Source organism: Coturnix japonica, chromosome 11 (assembly GCF_001577835.2).
Source record: "Coturnix japonica isolate 7356 chromosome 11, Coturnix japonica 2.1, whole genome shotgun sequence".
Classification (NCBI taxonomy): Eukaryota; Metazoa; Chordata; class Aves; order Galliformes; family Phasianidae; genus Coturnix; species Coturnix japonica.
The window spans coordinates 4,912,103-4,931,316 of record NC_029526.1 but is presented as its reverse complement, the minus strand read 5'-3'; the positions used below and the strand labels follow the sequence as shown (position 1 = coordinate 4,931,316).

Below are 19,214 nucleotides of genomic sequence, written 5' to 3'. Positions count from 1 at the left end.
TCCAGATTCTTGTCACGGATACTCTCAAAGGAAAAAGTGGGTATGGTGCAAAAACAATAAAAACCACAGTCTCCTTTCTATCACCTACCACCAACACACAGCATCATCATTCTAGGAGTTATCGCCATAACAAAAACAAGCTAAGGGATCGTTACCTGAGTCTAATGCTCTGGTCACTTTGTTACAAGAAAAGTGAATTTTGGAAAGCATAAGAAAAGAAGAAATGTTTTACATTAATTTTGGATGCTTCCACAATTTGTGGGAATGCAACAGGTGACAAGTTAACACAGCACTCTGCCCTCAAAGGGCGCTCGGCAGGTCTGCGCTCACAGCAATTGCTCTGTTGGTTCCTGGGAGTCCTCTCCCTCTCGTTTTCTTTTAAAGCAGTTCCTTTGAAAACATTATCCTTCCTAACCAACCTCTTTTAGTCTGCATGTGCAAGGGGACAGCCAGCCGTGCTGTCAGCGTTATTGGCACCACGTCTGCAGTCACAGCTTGTGGCTGCAGTACCTTGCTGAAGCATGGGACACCTGCGTACGCTGAACTTTTCTAATGCTCTACTGCTGCTTCTTTTTTTGGTTGTATTACTGATGAGAAAGCAGCTTAGAAAAAAATCAATGGATTTAACCTGAAACTTTATGCGCAGCATATAGAAAACCGCAGCCAAAGTGGGAACATGTTTTCCATGGCTAAAAATCAATCTTTCTGATGCTTCTAGTCCTTTAGCATTTTTTTTTTTTAATGTATTTAAAGCTTCTCCCCACCCCCACTCCCAGCTGCATCTGGTTGCTTTGTTCAGGCTTTCTTCAGGTTTCCTGCTCAAGAGACTAGTTTTATCTAAAAGGTCAATTCATTCAGCGGGGCACCAAGCAGAATTGAATATAATTATCCCAATCTTTACTGTGTAGAATTCATGCTTGAATTCATTCAAAAAATAGCAAGCAGTATAATTAACTCAGAGCCCAACCAAATCTATTGAGAATGCCTCAGGTATCATACAGTCCCACTTACAATAGAACATTTTCATTTAAGGACATTGTACATATTAACCCTAGTCAGCATCCAATTACTCGGAATAAGTGAATTCTCTGTTTCAGGAATGTAATTTGAAAATGTTGTCATGCAATCTGAGGTAAAAGGTCTTTTTTCATTAATCTAGCTCTCATTAAACTGGAAACCTCCAGGATATTTCAAATCCATTAGTTTTAAATACAGATGATTACAATTCCATTGCATATAAAACACCAAAAATATCTTTTAGGAAATAGTATAAATTTTAGAGGCATTTGATGACTTAGTAAGTCTGAGGAATATATTTTACTAAATAAACTATGTCAAATTAACAGACGCTCTTGAAAGTTGAAATATCATGTATAGCATTCATGAAAATTCTTCTCTTAAGAAATACAAAATGCAACATTTACCCTGTGAAACAATATCTATTCCCTGCCCCTCCATTTATTACATCATCAATCTGGAGGCAGCTTTTATGAAACATTTCAAAACTCAGAGTTTTCTGAAGAAATGTTTTTATTTGTTTTAACTATAAACACTCGTGTCTGAATTGTCTCAATAGTCTGCAGCCTGTACCATTCACGTAGAACTCCAAGAGAAAAGCAGTCCACTCCCTAAGAAGATCCTCCTCCTTTGAGCCATAACACCCATGCACACGTAGGCCCAATACTTAGTCTTACAAACAACAATGAAATAACTTATTTCCTGAATCCATCCACAACTCTCCCTAGAGCCATCTCTTCTTATAATCTATTGCTTAGGACCTGGTTATGTAATAAATCACAATGGCTATGACTTCCTGATGAAGCACTGCAACTTTTCTGTCATACAGATCATCAGAGAAGTAAGAGTCCGAAAGCTGGAGTCAGATTAAATTATACAAACAACAAGGGAGCAATATTTTGGAGAAGTATTTAATACATTTTTAAATGAAAAAGACAGATGTGTTTCCACTGTGGTCCACACAGACTCTTATAAACTTCTCCATCATGTTTTCTTTCTCATGAGGAAGATTTATGTGTGCTGGGGAACCCTTTTACTGCATCTCATAATAAATAATATGTACACATATGCACATATTTATTACATATTAATATACAACTGACTCAGTGTACCAGCCTGAGTGGTCTGCAGCACTGAACACATTATCCCACAGTCCTACAACTTACATGTATAAGCAATTATACTATTGTCACCTGATGGCTATTCAGAGTTGCTCTTTCATCCTAATTATAATGAAGGGTGAAAAAAAAATGGCAATAATTTAAGAAGATACTCAAGAAACATACAAAGTAATGCATAAGAGATGGTTGCTACTAACGGTATTTTTAATCCAAATTCTTAAGTGCCTAAAGAAAAAAAAGCGAGTCAGAACAGAGATTCAGCAACTGGAACTTAAAAACATATACTTGGACACAGAAAGTATTCCAGCACTGACTGTGCTTATCGTACTCTACCTAAACTTGTGTTGAAAGGTTTCTGTCCCCAAACACTGGGAGAAAGAGTTTGTTTTAACCAGAGAAAACATGAGATATTTTGTTGTGCTACTGCTTGCAATGTACTAAAAGGAAGAATCTCCCACACTGTCTTGCACCAAGTACTGAACTCTGTAAGCAACATTATAAAAAACACTGAATTTTCATTAAATTAAGACAAGGTAATAAACATGCCTTAGCATTATTTATAATGCTGAACAGTAAACGCCAATGCAATTCTTCTCTAACTCCCTGTTACCTTAACAAAGTCTGATTGATTTAAACTAATAAAGACAGATACAAGAAATTACCTATGGAGTAGCTGGAACAGAAAAGAAAGCTAAACAGAAAATGAAACTCTTCATATAAAGTTTTAAGGTACATTCACATTAAATTACTTATGTATTAAAAACCCAACAACAAAAGAACCATAACAAACTCAAATTACAGAGTAGCTATATCTTCCAGCCCTTCTGTAATGAATAAAATACTTCATAGCAGATTGCTTTAAATATCTCAATTTAATACAATAATCATAACTACTAATGCTGCATGCCTGAATTCAATTAAGAGCATGCTAAAACACACTTTCTTACAGCCAAGCTTGTATTATATAACTGTTACATACTCTTCAACCCAGCTTCTTGTTGGAGACAGACAATCACAATGAGAAACACCTTACTACAGACTGGAGTATCCCTTGCAGAACTTTTTGATAGTGTCACTAAAGATTTGAGATTGTAGGATTGCAAATAACCCTCAATGAATGGCACAATAAAGAAAAAGGATCTGAATTCGAGTGTTCTAATGTATTTTACAAGTGTTCAAAAAGGTTCAATTTTGGATTAATAATTGAGTAACACAAGATGGTTCAAAAATGTCAATAAACCAACCTGAGTATCAGCACAAATATGACTAATAATAGAAATACCTACAAGAAGTATGAAACCTGTTGCCTGTGTGACTCCATATATGTCAAATATTTACGCTTTCTTTATGTTTCTTAGCTTAAACAAGCATTACGTTATTTGTTCACAAAATTATAATAATTTCTGCATTACACAGAATCACAGAATGACCCGGAAGGTTGGAAGGGACCTCAAGGATCATGTAGTTCCAACCCCCCTGCCTGGCAGGGCCACCAAACATACACATTTACTAGATCAGGTTGCCCAGGGCCCCATCCAACCTGGCTTTGAACACCTCCAGGGATGGGGCATCCACAACCTCCCTGGGCAGCCCGTTCCAGGACCTCACAACTCTCCTAGTAAAGAACTTCCCCATAACATCCAACCTAGATCTACCCTCTTTCAACTTAAATCCATTTCCCCTTAGCTACTGCCACTAGCTTGAGGCTCTAGCCTAGAAAGCAAGGAGGATATTAGTAAACCAGAAATAAATGTGCAAAGTCAAAATCAGGCATCCTATTTAAAACCATAGTCCATCACGGCATTGTTCCTGGTATTTGCAATGCAAGAGAACTATTAATCTCACCTACACGTAGGTAAGATGAGACAATAGCATCTATAGAAATCTGGCATCACTTCGAAATTACACAATCCGGAGTTTCCAGACAGAAACTTCCACTGCCAACACTTGTGGGAATTTACTCAAGTTTAGTACAAAGTGGAAGGATAGGAAAACCTACTTTGCTTGCATCAGACACTGTTTGGATCATCCTTCAACAGCCTGTTTGCACAAAGCCTCTACTCTGTCTCCCTACCAGAAGTACCAGTGAAGTAATATAAGGCAGCTGACACAGGACCTGACCTACTTGCATACATTCCGCATGCCCACTCAAGTTACTGTTTTGTTACTTGCTCTGCCTTACAACTGTGCACCTGAATGAATTAACAGGTTGGCACTCTCGGCAATCATCCCGCATACAGCAGGGTACACAGCATTCCTTCACTACTCTCAAGGATTTTGTTTAAAATGAGCATTGTCCCCAGGACACTCAGCCATTTTTACTGACTCCTACAATTTATTTCATAACACCAATAAGGCTCTGCATTGGTTGAACTCTTGGCAAGTAGAGAACATGGTGCCAAAGCCATGACAGTGGCAGTGATATGAAGAAGGATGCACACACATTTGCAAGCAGAAGGATGTGTTTTGATTTGATTTCACAAGGAACACTGGAAAGTCTCACAAATGCTACCCATATATGCCAACAGTGACTCTAAATCCCTATTCTTGGTGACTACTTCAAAATTTTTGTTAAAAATATTTACTGTGCTTTCACTATGAGTAACAGTCCCATAGGATGAATGCAGTCATCCTGTAAGCCACAAAGTACACAGCAAGAGCAAACTAACTAAATACAGTTTGTGATTGGAGCTGCTCTTTTGTGGTTGACAGGAAAAACAGGCTTTGGCAGCCCAGAGATAACAGCATTTCAATTAAGAGTTTGAAAACCTTTGTGTTTAAAAAAAAAAGCAATCATAAGCATAAGCTGCACTGGACAGTAAACTTTAGAACAACTCTTCCCTACACAAAAAGAAAATTACTTTTAAGGAAACGGGATCATTTGTCTAATTTTTCAGGTGTGTGCGAGTTTAAAAGAAAGAAAAGTTTTGTTTTCTTTTGTATTTTCAAAGCCCTCTAGAGATCAAAATATACAAACGTGAACATATCTAACCCAGACAGTGAAAGCCTGAGCTCCGATTACAGCGCTTTATCCTCACACAGGTTTAAGTGAACTGAAGATGACAAACAAGGAAGAAGAGTTCCTACCACTGATGTGTGGCCTTTTGCAACCAAGGGTCTTTTCTTTAACAAAGTAACAGGAGATATCATCTTTCCCTGACTAGGAATCATTCACTATAAGCACAATGTGTTATTATTGGGATTTTTAATTGAAATGTAAATTCTGGGAACACTCTGACCTAATTTACTCACAGAAAAAGAGGGCAAAATTCTCATTTTCAAAGCACTGTATATACACCTCACTGTTATTAATGTGTCCTGCTCAACAGACTGGGCCTCTGCCTCCCTGCTGAACAGACTGTATTTTACAGCATTCAGCTACAGCATGTTTAGACAGCACTGACGGTTGTTATATCACATAGTTTCCTCTATTTTTTTTCTTTGAAGAAATGTTTTTAAGCAATACTTTTAAAATACTTGAAAAACTACTGGGCTCTGTGGGACAGGATGCCAAAGCCAGCAACTGCAGCAGCACACTGCAGCAATTCCCCAGTCGACCTGCAGGAGGGCTGTGCCTGGGAACCCCCGCGCTCTTGAAAGCTTAAATCAAATTAGAACCATTGGGCTGGGTTTTGATTTGTTTCTTTTTAACAAGTTAATTGTAGGCTTGAGGTTTTAAAGTTGAAAGAAAGACAGAGAGAACGAAAGGCAACCAAAAGATTTCCATGGCATATCCACAGTTGAAAGAACGCTTTGACTGATTTCACAGTTATCTCAGGAGATCCTTCTTTTCAGGCATTTTCATGCACAGAGTCCTACTACAAGGCTCACGAGTATTATGTGTTTTTGTCTTATGTACCCCAAACTAAGGGCTTTTGCAGTAACCTTACAATTTCTATGGGTTTCTTCTGGAAAGAACAATCAAGTTCACAGTAATAATGAGCATGACAGAAATAAAGAAATGAGTGGCCATCTAAAGCTTGATTTTTCCTAATGATAACAAATATCTAAATAAACTTCATCCTATCAGAGATCTGAACATCAATTAAGTTTTTGTCTGTTCTGTTTGCGTTCATTTGTTACAAACCATGACTGTTCTTTTCACTGAGTGAAGCAGACACTGAATCAGACTAATGCAGTAGGATCCTGGATTTCACAGAAATTAAACATGGGCCCAAACCAGCCATCACCATGTAAAAGATAGACACCTTGGAGAAGACACTGCCTTGTTCTCATTATCCATGTATCATACGAAATCCAACTTTCTAGCTGATAAAAATGGTGGAGAAAAAGCCTGGAATATCCACTCATCTTTCTCTGTGTACTCTCAGATGCCCAGCAAAGATGCTAACTGCCAACAATGCTCAATATCTGTACTAATATTCTGACACGTATAGCTATCACAGCAAAACTTTGTACCCTGAAGTCCAGCACTTACTGCAAAAAGCTGAGATGAAAATGCAATTTAAGAGAAAATAATTCTATCAGCAGAGAAATCAGTTAAAAGGACAATAACTACAACCAAAGAAGAGAAGTATCAGTGATCTTGAAAATCCATAGGGCAGGAATTAAACACTATAATCAAAATTGTTTTTGCAGTCACTTAGCATCTCATTTGCTTGCTGTGCAAGCTGAAGAACCACTTGAGACAGGCCATCTTGGAGAGTAACAAAGTGCACCAATAACTAACATGGGATTAAAAGAATATTGATAGCCCGTGACAAGCTGCTTCCTGAGAAATGTTTCTTAGTCAAATAGCTGCAATCATTAAATATATGAGGGTCAGTCAATTTAATCTGCTCTTTTTATATGGATTGGTTTAGCAAAGTAACAGAAGAGACAATTAATGCCTCCATAGCTTTTCATGCCCTGACAGAAGCCCATCATTTTTAAAACAAATACTTGAATGATGATTTTCTTCACTACTGCATGCAGCCATAATCATTTTAACAACTAACAGCACCAAGAAGGACCGACTATGAGTCACAATTAGACATTCCAGAAAATCATTATAGTGGGGTATAGACCATCTTTTAAGCAAACAAATCCTTAAGTATTTAAATAGAAGATTTAAGCTCCCATACTTTCTAAGATGAGATCACGGTCCCGGAAAGGCTGCACCTCCCTGTGCCACTTCTCAGTGTGTTATGCAACCAGGCGCACATGTAACACTGGCATCAGTGAAACCAATGATATCTGAATGAAATGTGGCTACTGTTCAAGGGCAGAGAAAGTCATATAAAAAGAAAATGGAGGGGAGGAAGCAAAAAAAACCAAACAACCCAAAAATATTCTCATCACACACTACAGAAAACTTCTATAGATTAAAAAAAAGTGAGCTGCTTTATAAAGATAGTATCTTACTAAATGCTGTAGTGAAGAACTACACACAGCTAATGGAATATTCATTTAATACTTCTATTTAGAACTTCAGAGCACTGGTCAGCAATGAAATAATTAAATGAAACCCTACAAGAATTTCTAATAAACTATAATTAGAATTCGGCCAAGATGCCATGTTAACACTAGTAACACTCCAGCTCCTGATAGGAAGAGCTGCAAGCCCTTCTAAGGCTGGCCATAAGGCAGTAGCCAGCCTTTCAAGGCTACCAGAGATCATCCAGCAGAAGAGAATCTGATCCATGATCTATGCAGGCTGCAAATGTGATGTTAATGGATTTTCCAGGGTCTACTGAAGTAGCAGTTCACACCGGACACAGCACTTTCATGCACAGACCTTTCACAGCACCACACTTTTCTCAGGTGTTCCCCTCTTGGCCCTTTCTGACAGTTGTTTGACAGATGACACAAATTGCCTGACACACATTTTAGAGTCAGATATTTAAGAAAACGAATTACAGCTGACATCTTTTGTGTAATGCTTTGTGACACAGATAGTTAAGGAGAGTGACATGGTAGGAAAATAATGTAGGCTGAAAGGTTTTGGAATGGCTCAGGATCCAAGGTGACTTTGTGCTGAATTTCATTACTTTTATAATTGTTTCTGATACAATTTCTGGGTGAGATACAAAGCCCAAAGCTTTCATTGACTTCTTTGTCTTTTTTATCAAGTCCTAGTGAGACAGCTATTCCAACTCAAAGCATAATGAGTAAAGCTTATACGGAATTAGATCTCACAATTAGCCTTTCAAACTTTGCGCTTTGGTCACTGAGAGTAAATTTTCACCTTTTTTTTTTGTTTTTAGAGAGAAAAGTACTTGTTTTTTGAGCTACAGTGGAAAAGACACCACAAGCATTCCAGCCTCATCTCATACACTCATGAAGAATTCTTAGCATGCTGAGCCAAAGATAATTCCTGTTCTCTTCCCTAGTTTGTTCAGTAGCGAAGCAGGACAAGAGAAGAAAACAAGCATGTGCCCTTGATGTTATTCAGGTTGGCAGCAAGTGACCTTACGCTGTTATTCTGGAAGCATTCTACTGATAGCTGTATATTGCCCCAAAGACATCGGTCAGCTCAGCGGCAGAGCATTGTTCTCCAACTTCAGTTTTGTAGGGAAAGCAAAAACAAACAACTGCAATAACAAAACACTAAAAACCCAACCACCAAACCAACACCAAAAAAACAAAGGGAAAGACAGCATCCAAAACCAAATCAACCTCAAGCTCATGTAGAGATAAGCTAAGTTGTACGTATAAACTCATTATCACCATATGTTCCCTAAACTCTTTGAGACTAAATATGTCTTCACATGAGCCTAATGCTGCAGAGAAAATAAGATATATGTACAAAGGCATACAATGTGTTCTATAATACCTTAACAGCGTGGTGATGAACAAACACTGTTGACGCTCAGGACACATCTTTTCCTTGGTTAAAATTAATTGTGAGAAATGGCTTATGAATATGAGAAAATTACACAACTCACTCCTCACAACACATATAGGACCAGGTTCCAAGAGCTCATTTAGAGAAATGGTATACTGTGTCGGTTGGTTGTGCAATGGCAGCTGGTGTACAAAATCTGGATCTTAGCATGTATCTAAAGTATCTGAAAAAAAATATTCTGAACTTAAAACATATTTGGATTTGCTATTCCAGTTCAGGAACAATATTATCTTAAAACAAGCATACAACATTATCTTACACGGGAAAGAGTAGCAAAATGTGGCATTGCATTTCCATGCAACAACTCAGTAAATCTGGCCCTACTTAAGTTTCGGTGGCCACCAACAGTGTGAAGTATTGCTCAGTGGGAGAAAATAAGACAAATTCAGTCCAGAGTAATCCGCCCATTTTAATTAAAAAACAAGAATGGAATTAAAGGTTGCTTTAGGCAATAATGATGAAGTTGAATTAACACAGATAGAGGAAATCTTCCATTTAATGTTCTAGAATGATCGCATTTTAACATGTTTATTGCATTTATAATTTCTAAACGTTTTTAAATTCTGTCAGACTATAATAAACACAAAGAACTAAGTTTCATCTCTGATCACTAGAATGGCCTTGGGATTCTTGTGTTTAGTTGCACAACAAGCCATTCTTTGTCTTGGCGCGGAGACTTGAGCCAGCCTGAAGACTAACTCAAACACCACCCAGTGGAAAATGGGAGCTACTACATTACAGCAACAGCTCCGTCTACACCACCTTATCTTTATGGGAAAAGTAAAGTATTTCAGATGACTGGACAGGAAGGCAACTTTACCACAGCTGAAGGGAAAAATGGCTAAAACAGAAGGATGATACTGGGATGCAAAACTAGATAGAAGAAATAACAAAAGCCAGCAATTACAGCTGCCATTTTGCAACAGACTTTAGGTAAGAGACTTGCAGCACCTTGAGCTAATGAAACAGTCTCTTCAACGAGACAATCAAAATGGCTTCCATGTATCAGCTGTGCACTGATCAGAAGGTGACATCTGTAACTTAATAATATGCACCATGTAATTCACATGCCCTCCGCACGGCAGAGCATTATTCAGCATCACCTGATCTGCCTCTGCAGAAACCTGTCTCCAATCCACCAGCCCCAAACAGGGTTGTACATCCTACACTCGCTGAAAGAAGACATGAAATAGGCATAACAGGGAAGGAAGGAGGAAGGAAGGAAGGATACATAACTGCACTGCTAAGAAACAGAACACTTGTTGATTTCTTTCTAGACAAACACTGCTTTTTACATCATGTGGAGAACGCATTCCTAGAAGTTATGTCATTGACTGTCCTATTGTAATGTAGTCAGACAAGAGACATTGTTCTTTTCCTCCTTCCTGTGCCATCTCAAAGGGCCTTGTACTGCTATCAGATATTCACAAGGCACTTTGCAAATCTATAACTCATTTCATGTTTGTAGTCCATACAAAATTAAAAGAAATACAAACCAATTTGTACACCTGGACCTTCCATTTTTCCTGATTTTAACCCAATTTCCAAAATACTCACATAATTGTCTTCTATGTTTAGCATTGCTTCAATCTGTATACCTCATCATAGGAAAAAAAAAAAAATACAACTTCTGAAGATCATCAAGTCCAGCCACCTGTTTAGGTTGAGGCATCCAAAGCATTCACTCACACTTCAGTGAAGATACCCTATTTTACATTTATTGTGTATTGTACAAGTAACAGCAATTCTCTTCCCAGGAAGTTACTATCAGAAGTTCACACACATGGAAAACCAAAGCAGAGAACTCACACTTCTCTATTCATCTGAGAGTCCACTACAGTTCAGAAAATAATCACCAAGACAGGTAGCATTTGAGTAATTGCAGTTGAAACAGAATGTATGTTTACTTCCCCCTTGCAGATGAAAACTTGACACCAATTAGCAAAAACCTTCTACGTTACTGTATAAACATGGGAATTTACTGCAGGCCTGAATACAGTCAGTGCCATGGATGCCCTCCATTTAAAACCATAATATTCCCATCACTTTTCACATAAATTGACTTATTGTTTTGTTTTCTGTGGTAAAAGATACTGTAACAAGAAAGTTGCAGCCCACAGCAAATAGAGAGGAGAGGAAAAAGAAGCAACCAATTTGAGAAGCAGAGGGTTATACCTCAGCAATACTTAACAGCAGTTAGCTTCTTCATTTCACCAGCCTCAAAATGGATGAGTAATAGATAAACACGTTATCAAAATGAATGGCAACAAAGTAATCAGTCACACCATCAACAACAATAAACAATAAACCAGTCAGCTATAGTGAAGTTAAATATTCCATTGAAACACATACATACATCTAACAGCTGCTAAGTCATACTGTTGGCAGCTTTACGAAGAAAGCACTGCATTGTTTATATTTTATGCTGATTTTTAACTCTTCAGCAATATAATTTTTCAATGGGAAGATAAGAGATTATACAATGCTCATTCAGTTTCAGAAAAGCATGCTCTCTTTACACGGATAATGTAGTTTTCTGCGCTGCTAAAAGTTACCTACAAGCATTTATGTCACATTCTACTTTACTCAGCCACTTTCATGCTTCTAGAATCCACTAAGTATGTTTTTCAGCTAAACATATCTTACTCGGTGTGATTGATGATCTGAATATAAATGAGCCCTCAATGGTATAAATATTCTAATTACATAGGATTGCTTTGTCTACTTCACGTGGAAAACATACATTTGCTCTAGTAGTCTAAATGATCTCTTCTTTCTTCAACAAATTTTGTGAGAACTCATTTAAGAAGCTGAATGAAAATGCCGACATAGAAATGTGAGATAGAAACATTGGTTCATGAGTTCATACTTTATTGAACACACAGCAGTTGGGATGCAAGAGCAGAGCAAGCTGTATTGTAAGAGGAACACATCTATGAGCTTTGTCCCAGTATTCACTAGAGGTCCTCTGTAGATCCAGACTCACATATGCATTAACTGCATATTCTTTATTGATCGATGTGATAGTTTTTCAAGTCTGCTTTTCAGATGGAATTTTACAGCCACATTCAACTCAGAGTGAGCTTTACTTCAGATAGAGGATGAAAGTAAAACTGTCATTTCAGACAAGTTTTTTAGGCTGATTTGATTTTTAGAAGAAACGAAGTTACAACTGCTCCATAAAGAATAAAATGCTAAATCTAACATAAGGAATCGTGAGAGGCTTGTGAACTAGCTTAGACCTCAGCTTTACACCACAAGACTTTTTGAGATGGGACTAGTTAAGTGATGTGCTTGTCTGTAACATAAATATTCTAGGTGCATTTCAACTAGAGCTTTCGTGCACAGCAAATATTCAGTTAACAGTTTCATACATACAAGTTTCATTCATACAAGTTTCATATGTATGTATGTACTAATATTATACACTCACAGTGTAGCAAGAAAAAAGAAACTAGCATTAGCCTATTTCACTTAGCTACAGAAGCAGCCTGATTACATTCATAATTGTAGCAGGGAACCAGGTGTCACAGCCTCTAAGACATGGCTCTTCCTTTGCTTACATCTGGCTTACAGAAGCATGAATAAAAAGGGAACTGGGAGCCTAGACTCACTTCTCAGCTCTATCACCAAGCCACTGCTGCATCTGGGCAAATTACTTAACTAATCCTTACTTCAATCCCTTACTTTGTTAAAGAGGTAAAATGATATTTGTCCACTCAACAGGGCACTGGTGTTATCTAACACCTACATCTAGACAATATTTTGAGAGCCCTCAATAAATGGTGCTATTGAAAGAAGAAGCAATGCCCCCCCACCCCCTTCTGACTTAAGCGGAGAGCCAAAGCACAGGGCACTCTCTTTCCATTAGCAGAAACTGATGATAAAGTCAGCTCCTTCTTGGAGACAAACAAAATCCTGCATCCCCAAAATGTAAAGGGAATTAAATGGCATAAATGTTACTAGCACTCACGTGGGTCTGGTGGATGTTTTTTTACTGCTTATTCTCTCTTTTCAAGCTGTTTTTGCTACTCCTCTCTCCAGTAGTTGTGCTGAAGCAATACTCAATAAAGCCTCTCTGTCTGCAACTGCCTGCCAGGCCTCACGCGTCTTTGTCCAGTTGGAGGCCCTCTGCACCCTACCTGCTTCAATAAAGGGCCTTAATGACTTCTCACAAACTTTCTAAGATGCAGGATGACCTCAAAAGGCCCAGCTTCAACCTAAAGAGGTATTACCATCAATACAATGGCTAACAATGCCTACACAAATGCAAACATTTCCTGGCTGTTCTTAACTAAGTCTATTCTTAAGGCAGCACAGTAAGCAAAACAAATTCAGGCAAGGATTTCCTTTTTAAATAGGGTAGAAGAAGCAGTCCTCCTGTCCAAAAATAAATTGTTAGTCATTTTCAATTCCCATATTGCTCTTCTGTAGATGTGCCATCTGTTCTCAGAAGTTCCCATCCTAAGATATCACCTGTACAGTGAAGTCACTTCTGCATATTACCTTGTATAGGTGAAATTAATGCAGGTATTGGGGCACGGTTGTTGCTCAAGGTACTAACTAGCACAACAGCATCTGCTTCTACATCTCCAGCAGTGTAAGCATGCTCTGACAAGCGTGGCTTCACCTCCCCATAGTACAACCTCTTTATGGCAGCATAATCCATGCATTACCTGGCTGCTTAGAGCTGAAGAAGCAAGAAGATATTATCATGGTACCAACAGTAATGCAAGTATTCCTGTAGTATTTTTTCTGAATCAAGCTGTGGGACTTTTTGCTTACTTCATTTTACTTCAGTTTCGTTTCCCAACACAACCTACTCATCAAATCCTAACTCAGGAAAAACATCTTACGTAGCATTCGGATGGAATACTGCTCCTCCACAACAAGTGACAACACTACTCAATTCCTAATAAAACACCAGCACTTTATGGCATTACTGTTGGGCAGATTCTCAGTGACTTGTAATGAGATTTTATTAAGTATAGAAATAGACAAACACGGAAACATGTATTTTGTTTTACATCTCAAATACATCCCTTTTCAGCAGGTGTGCCCTCCTGGGCAGCTGCTCAAGATTAGTAAACTGCAAGTGCAGGGTTCTTTATTTTTTGTTGTTGTCTTTTTTAAAGTATGGCTAAAGAATAAAATCTTTAGTCTGGTAAGTTGGAGTCAAACCGCCACAATGAGCACCTGTTGAGAAAGCCCATTATTTGGGGTTGGGTTCTGGGTGAAAAGATCACTGTGAATTAATTTTGATTGCTTCACAAAACTCTGCATAACAAATAGTCTCTGACAAGGGTATCAGGGGACTTCACCCGAAGGGGAGGAAAAAAAGATTTTGTTTCTAGGAAGGTAACATAATCTCTGCAGTGACATTAAAACACACCAGGGGCTGCGCTTGGCAGAACCTCTTCTGAAACAGATTGTATTTGCTTAGGTTACCAGGTATTATGCTTTGGGAGAGAAAAGCGAAACAATTGATATCAAAACCTTATCTAAAAGATTAGCTTAAAAAGAATCTGGTCAGAGATCCATGAATCCTGAATTGTTATAGCAGTTCTTTGCTTGCAGGTTTATTAACAGCCCCATTTCTATGAGTTCTGGATGGCTACATGCACTGCCAAGATGAAAAGAGAGAAAAGAATAAATCAAAAGTTTCTGTATTCGACTAAATACAGCAGCTTTCCAGCATGAGTTAATTCTAACAGCAAGTTACAGCAACAAAAAGAACAGTGTTAATATCTGGCAAATATTTCTCTGTTTTGGTAGAGAAGCTATTGAATATGAAGTTTTTCTCTCGATGTAAAGAAGTTCCCATCCGAAACACACGACAGTGCTACCTGTCTGTCACTCCCTGATTAAATGGAAGGCCAAGCTTACCATCTGTTTGTGCAAATGAAAAGCAATATGCCACCAACTACTCGGCATGACCACTTAAGAGTTTTCTGCAAAATGATTTCCAGTTTAGCCACGGCTCATTTTTAGAGCAAGAAGAATTAGCTAAAAGCATAGTGATTTCTGCTGAAATCATGATCCAGTTGACTTGATCCTTGATTTGTCAACACTGAGCAATTAACATTGCATGAATTACTACATCTATGATTTACTCAAAAATGACTGTAAAAGCTACATGCATATGAAGATAATTAACTGCTCATATCAAGGTTTCCCTTTTTATTGTGTTTTCCTTGGAAAAGGAGATACTGGAAATGCTGTGTTCTACTTGCTCTAGGAATCAGACTGATACAGCACCAATCCCACAGCAGAGACATTAGAGGACACCTTCAAGCACTCATGGGATCCTGGTGTAATGGATGTGAACAAACTGATCTGCATGGAAAAGCAAGCAAGCTCTGTATTGTTCAAGTATATGCCAGCTCCATGCACCTGTGTGTGCCTTGGATGACACTGCTGTCATCCTCTGCCATCCCAGAACCCACCCAGAGAGGGACACACATGAGAGAAGCTGACTGCACAAAGACAGTGCCCAGCATCAGTCACTTTCCTTTGGGAGGACATACAAGTTTACCCTTTTCCTGCAGCTTTTGTCAAGCTTTGGCTACCCTGAATTTCTCAAAGTTACTGCACGCATCACATCAAGCAATATATTCACTCTCACCAATTCCAAACTTCCTTTAATATAATACGAGAAGCAGTGAGCAAGAATGGAAGAAAAATATCCTAAAGATGTTGCTACATTTATATATACACACATATTTCTAATGATAATTCTACACAACACATTCAAAAAGCAGAGCACAGATTCCACCAGAAAAATACAAGCAAAGGGAAATACGTAACATCCTGTTTTCTTTTTTCCTTTTCCTTGCACATCTCCAAAATAAACTACAAGTCTCCTATGTTGAAAAGTTCTTCCTTAAGTTAATAAAATCTGTCACTTTCCATAATGGTTGATTTGAAGAAAGTCCACAGGTGCAGCATTCTGTTGTTCACAGCTTGGCAAGTCAAAGCTTATAATAAAAAGCCCTCTGTGTTATGGTCCTCCTTCCCCATCAATTCACATCAAGTATTATTAGAATCATCTGCCACCTCAGTGGTGCTTCCTCTGTGCTCAAACTGCAGAAGCAACAATGACATTTTACGGCTCTGCAGGTGCTGCTGTGTGTGGTCACGAACACAGAAGCGTGGCCTGCTATTGTTCCCCAGCAGCACTTTGATCTCGGGCACAAAAAGCCGCATAGCTGGCTGCCCCATTCATTTTGGGCAGGGTTTATGTGGGGAAGGAGGAAAAAGAGATGACAAGAGATGGGCAATCCATAATATTTATTTCAACAAACGCTTCAAATCTTTTTAAACATCATAAGAACATGGCTCATTAAACTACAACAGCCTCGAAATTGTGTTATAAAACCACAAAACAAAAAAATCAATACTTCTGCTGGGAAAGAGGTAATGAAATATATTGAGTTGGTTGGAAAGTGGTTTGTATGAATCATAATATTATTATGCGCTCACCACTTCTACTCCCAATACTTAAAGTTAACAAACTAGGAAATGTTTTCTTCCCCATCACTTAAACAGGTGCTACAAGGTCATATTTATCAAAGTTATTTTCCAGAGTCAATCCTTCTGCTCTAAATAATGCTGGGGTGTAGGGGCTTAGTAAAGGGAGAGTGATTCGATGCGTATCTGCTACCTGAGCTTCAGCTGCTGTATTATTTCACAGCCTGATCAATACTCTGCTCCATGAGAGCAGAGGAAAACGCCACAGCATCACCCTGATGAGTCACTGTAGGTTTATTACTGAGCCAGGAGGACATAGCATTTCTGATGCTAGGGAAGACTAATTTTGGTAGCACCATTTGACCGCTATTAAATAGTTTCGCTCTCCATTTCAAGTCCTTGCAATACCTTGGCCAGTTTTTCCAGTGGTGTCAAATAAATGCTTCTGGAATTAACACTCCCTCTGCTACTAAACAAAAAAACCTCTCCAAAAAACCTCTCCAAAATATTTAGAGCTGCTTCTGGATTATTTCAATCCAGGTTATTGCTCTTCAGGTCCATCTAGAGAGATGGCATTTAAAGAAATGAACATGTACACTGTGAGGTGAGCAAACAGACAGCAGGCGCTCACAGAGCAGCCCATGTGCTGGGCTGTCCCTGGTGAAAGGAAGGTTTCTGCTCAGGACCTGCATTGCAATTCTGTACCAAACAGAACCCAGGAAGAAATGGACGTCACTCTGCCTACACTCCCTCCCAGACAAGGATGCCAAAAAATTTCTTTCTCAATGTATTACCCAAGAAAAATCAACGCTGAGCACTTGAAAACAAAGAACAGAAGCAAGACGACATTGAATAATAACATAATAAGATTCCAGCAAAGGCTCAGCAGCCACTTGCAGCCAACATTCTCTCAGTCTCCCCAGAAATACAAACCCTCATCTGCCAGCATTGCCCATCCCTGCCAATCTTTTGCAGTGTAAACCAAAGATAACAAAGGCTTCCCATACTGAAATCCATCCATTTAGAAGGACAGTGCTGAATCCACATGAGTCTTTAGAGAAATAAAGAAGAAAGCCATATATCAAAAAACAACCGATGCAGTAACTTTTAGGACTTGGTCACAGATGTGTTCCTCTCTTGGAACTTCAGGGATGTAACCTTACATCCCTGAGCTTCTGATTTGCTGAAAAGGATCAAAACGAGATCAAACCCTGGCTTACAACCAAGTCACCAGAGACAATTCCACAGCCACCACCACTGTAGTCAAAAACTTCTCTGCACACCCCTTGTTGCTCCACAAACCCTGTGAGCACATTAACCCATAGGCACTGGGCTTCAGCTACTCCAGCACCCCGTAGCACAGCAGGTCCTCCCAGCCACCTTGGGCTACTTACAGTGACACTGGAGAGAGCCAAGATGGCCAAGTGCCACCAAATGCTTCTGTATACATTTCAGTGGGGAAAAACAGACTATAGGACATGAGCTTGTGCTGCAGAAAGTGGGAGATCCCATCCTGTACGTAAACATCAACTTCCCCTTGGTGTGCAGAACGCACTGGTTTCTCAAATCCCAGCTGGGGTCCTTTCCAAATTATGCTTTAATTTTACTACTTAACAGGAGAGGGAAAAAGGGTGCTGCAGCTGCTAGCTATTGATACTTGATCATAAATTTATTTTTACTTTATTATTTTCTATAAATACGCATGTCTTTCAGCAGCTCTACTGCTGCTGGAGCCTTTTCCAGCAACCATCCATGTTATACGGAGACTTAACCCCTACCAGAGAAAACCAGATCAAGAAAGAAATTAGGTGGAAGAAGAAAGGTTGAAAATTACTCATTCTGAAGAAAGAGAAATACATCACATCACCATCAAAACCTTCTGCAGTCACTATTTGTGTAAGGATTTGATCTGCTTATGGTCAATGTCTCCAAAAAACCCAATGTGGGAATGCAGCAACCTGGCTTGGGCCCCTGTCTGAAGGACAGAGACTTATTGCACACAGCTCACTACAGGTGTAGCCATGCCAGCTGTCCTGGTTCTGAGCCCATCAGTGCTGGGCTCCCCACTCACACGTACAGTTTACTCCCATCTAATTGCTTTCTTTTTCCTAGCTGTTTTTTTTTTTGGTTGGTTGGTTGTTTTGCTGGCCAGCCACAGGGCTGACAGAAGTATATTAGTTAACATGTCAGCTGAGAACTGCCCGCTGACATCGTGGGGTAGGGAGGAATACTGCCTGACTATTCATCTCTGTTGTTGCTGTTGCCAATGTCTGATTTTCTTAAAGAAGAAAGCACTTCAAAACTAGCAATATATGAAACCAGGACTTTGGGCTTTAGTTGACAGTTACTACAGACTCCTGAAGAAAGGAATCATTTTCCTTTCTTCATCAGTCAGTATGTGGAAAAGCCCTAAACACAAACACAATGTGATGACTTACATCATACATGGCCAAAGTTACAAAACACGGAGTTATGTTTTCAAAAGCAAAAGATCACCACTGCCACGTAGGGTTATAAAACGCCAACTGATCAAACAGAATGGAGAAAATCTGTCAAATACAAAACCAATGCTTTTCTTTAGCCATTAACCCTAATGCTCAACAGTAAACCTGACAGTAGACATCACTAATAGCTGCATATCAAGAAATAGCTGCACTGCTCTGCTTGCTGCTAGCAGTTTCATACAGTGCATGCAGATGCACACACTATGGGAGGAAACAGAGACCTCCACACAATATTACAGAGACTCGCACCAAAAC

General features: G+C 39.0%; 1 protein-coding gene across 7 annotated transcripts in view; it reads right to left on the bottom strand.

Moving 5' to 3' along the window:
• The window catches only part of SALL1 (spalt like transcription factor 1), a 217,813-nt gene that overhangs the window by 174,898 nt on the left and 23,701 nt on the right, over positions 1–19,214 (bottom strand). The window lies entirely within an intron of this gene.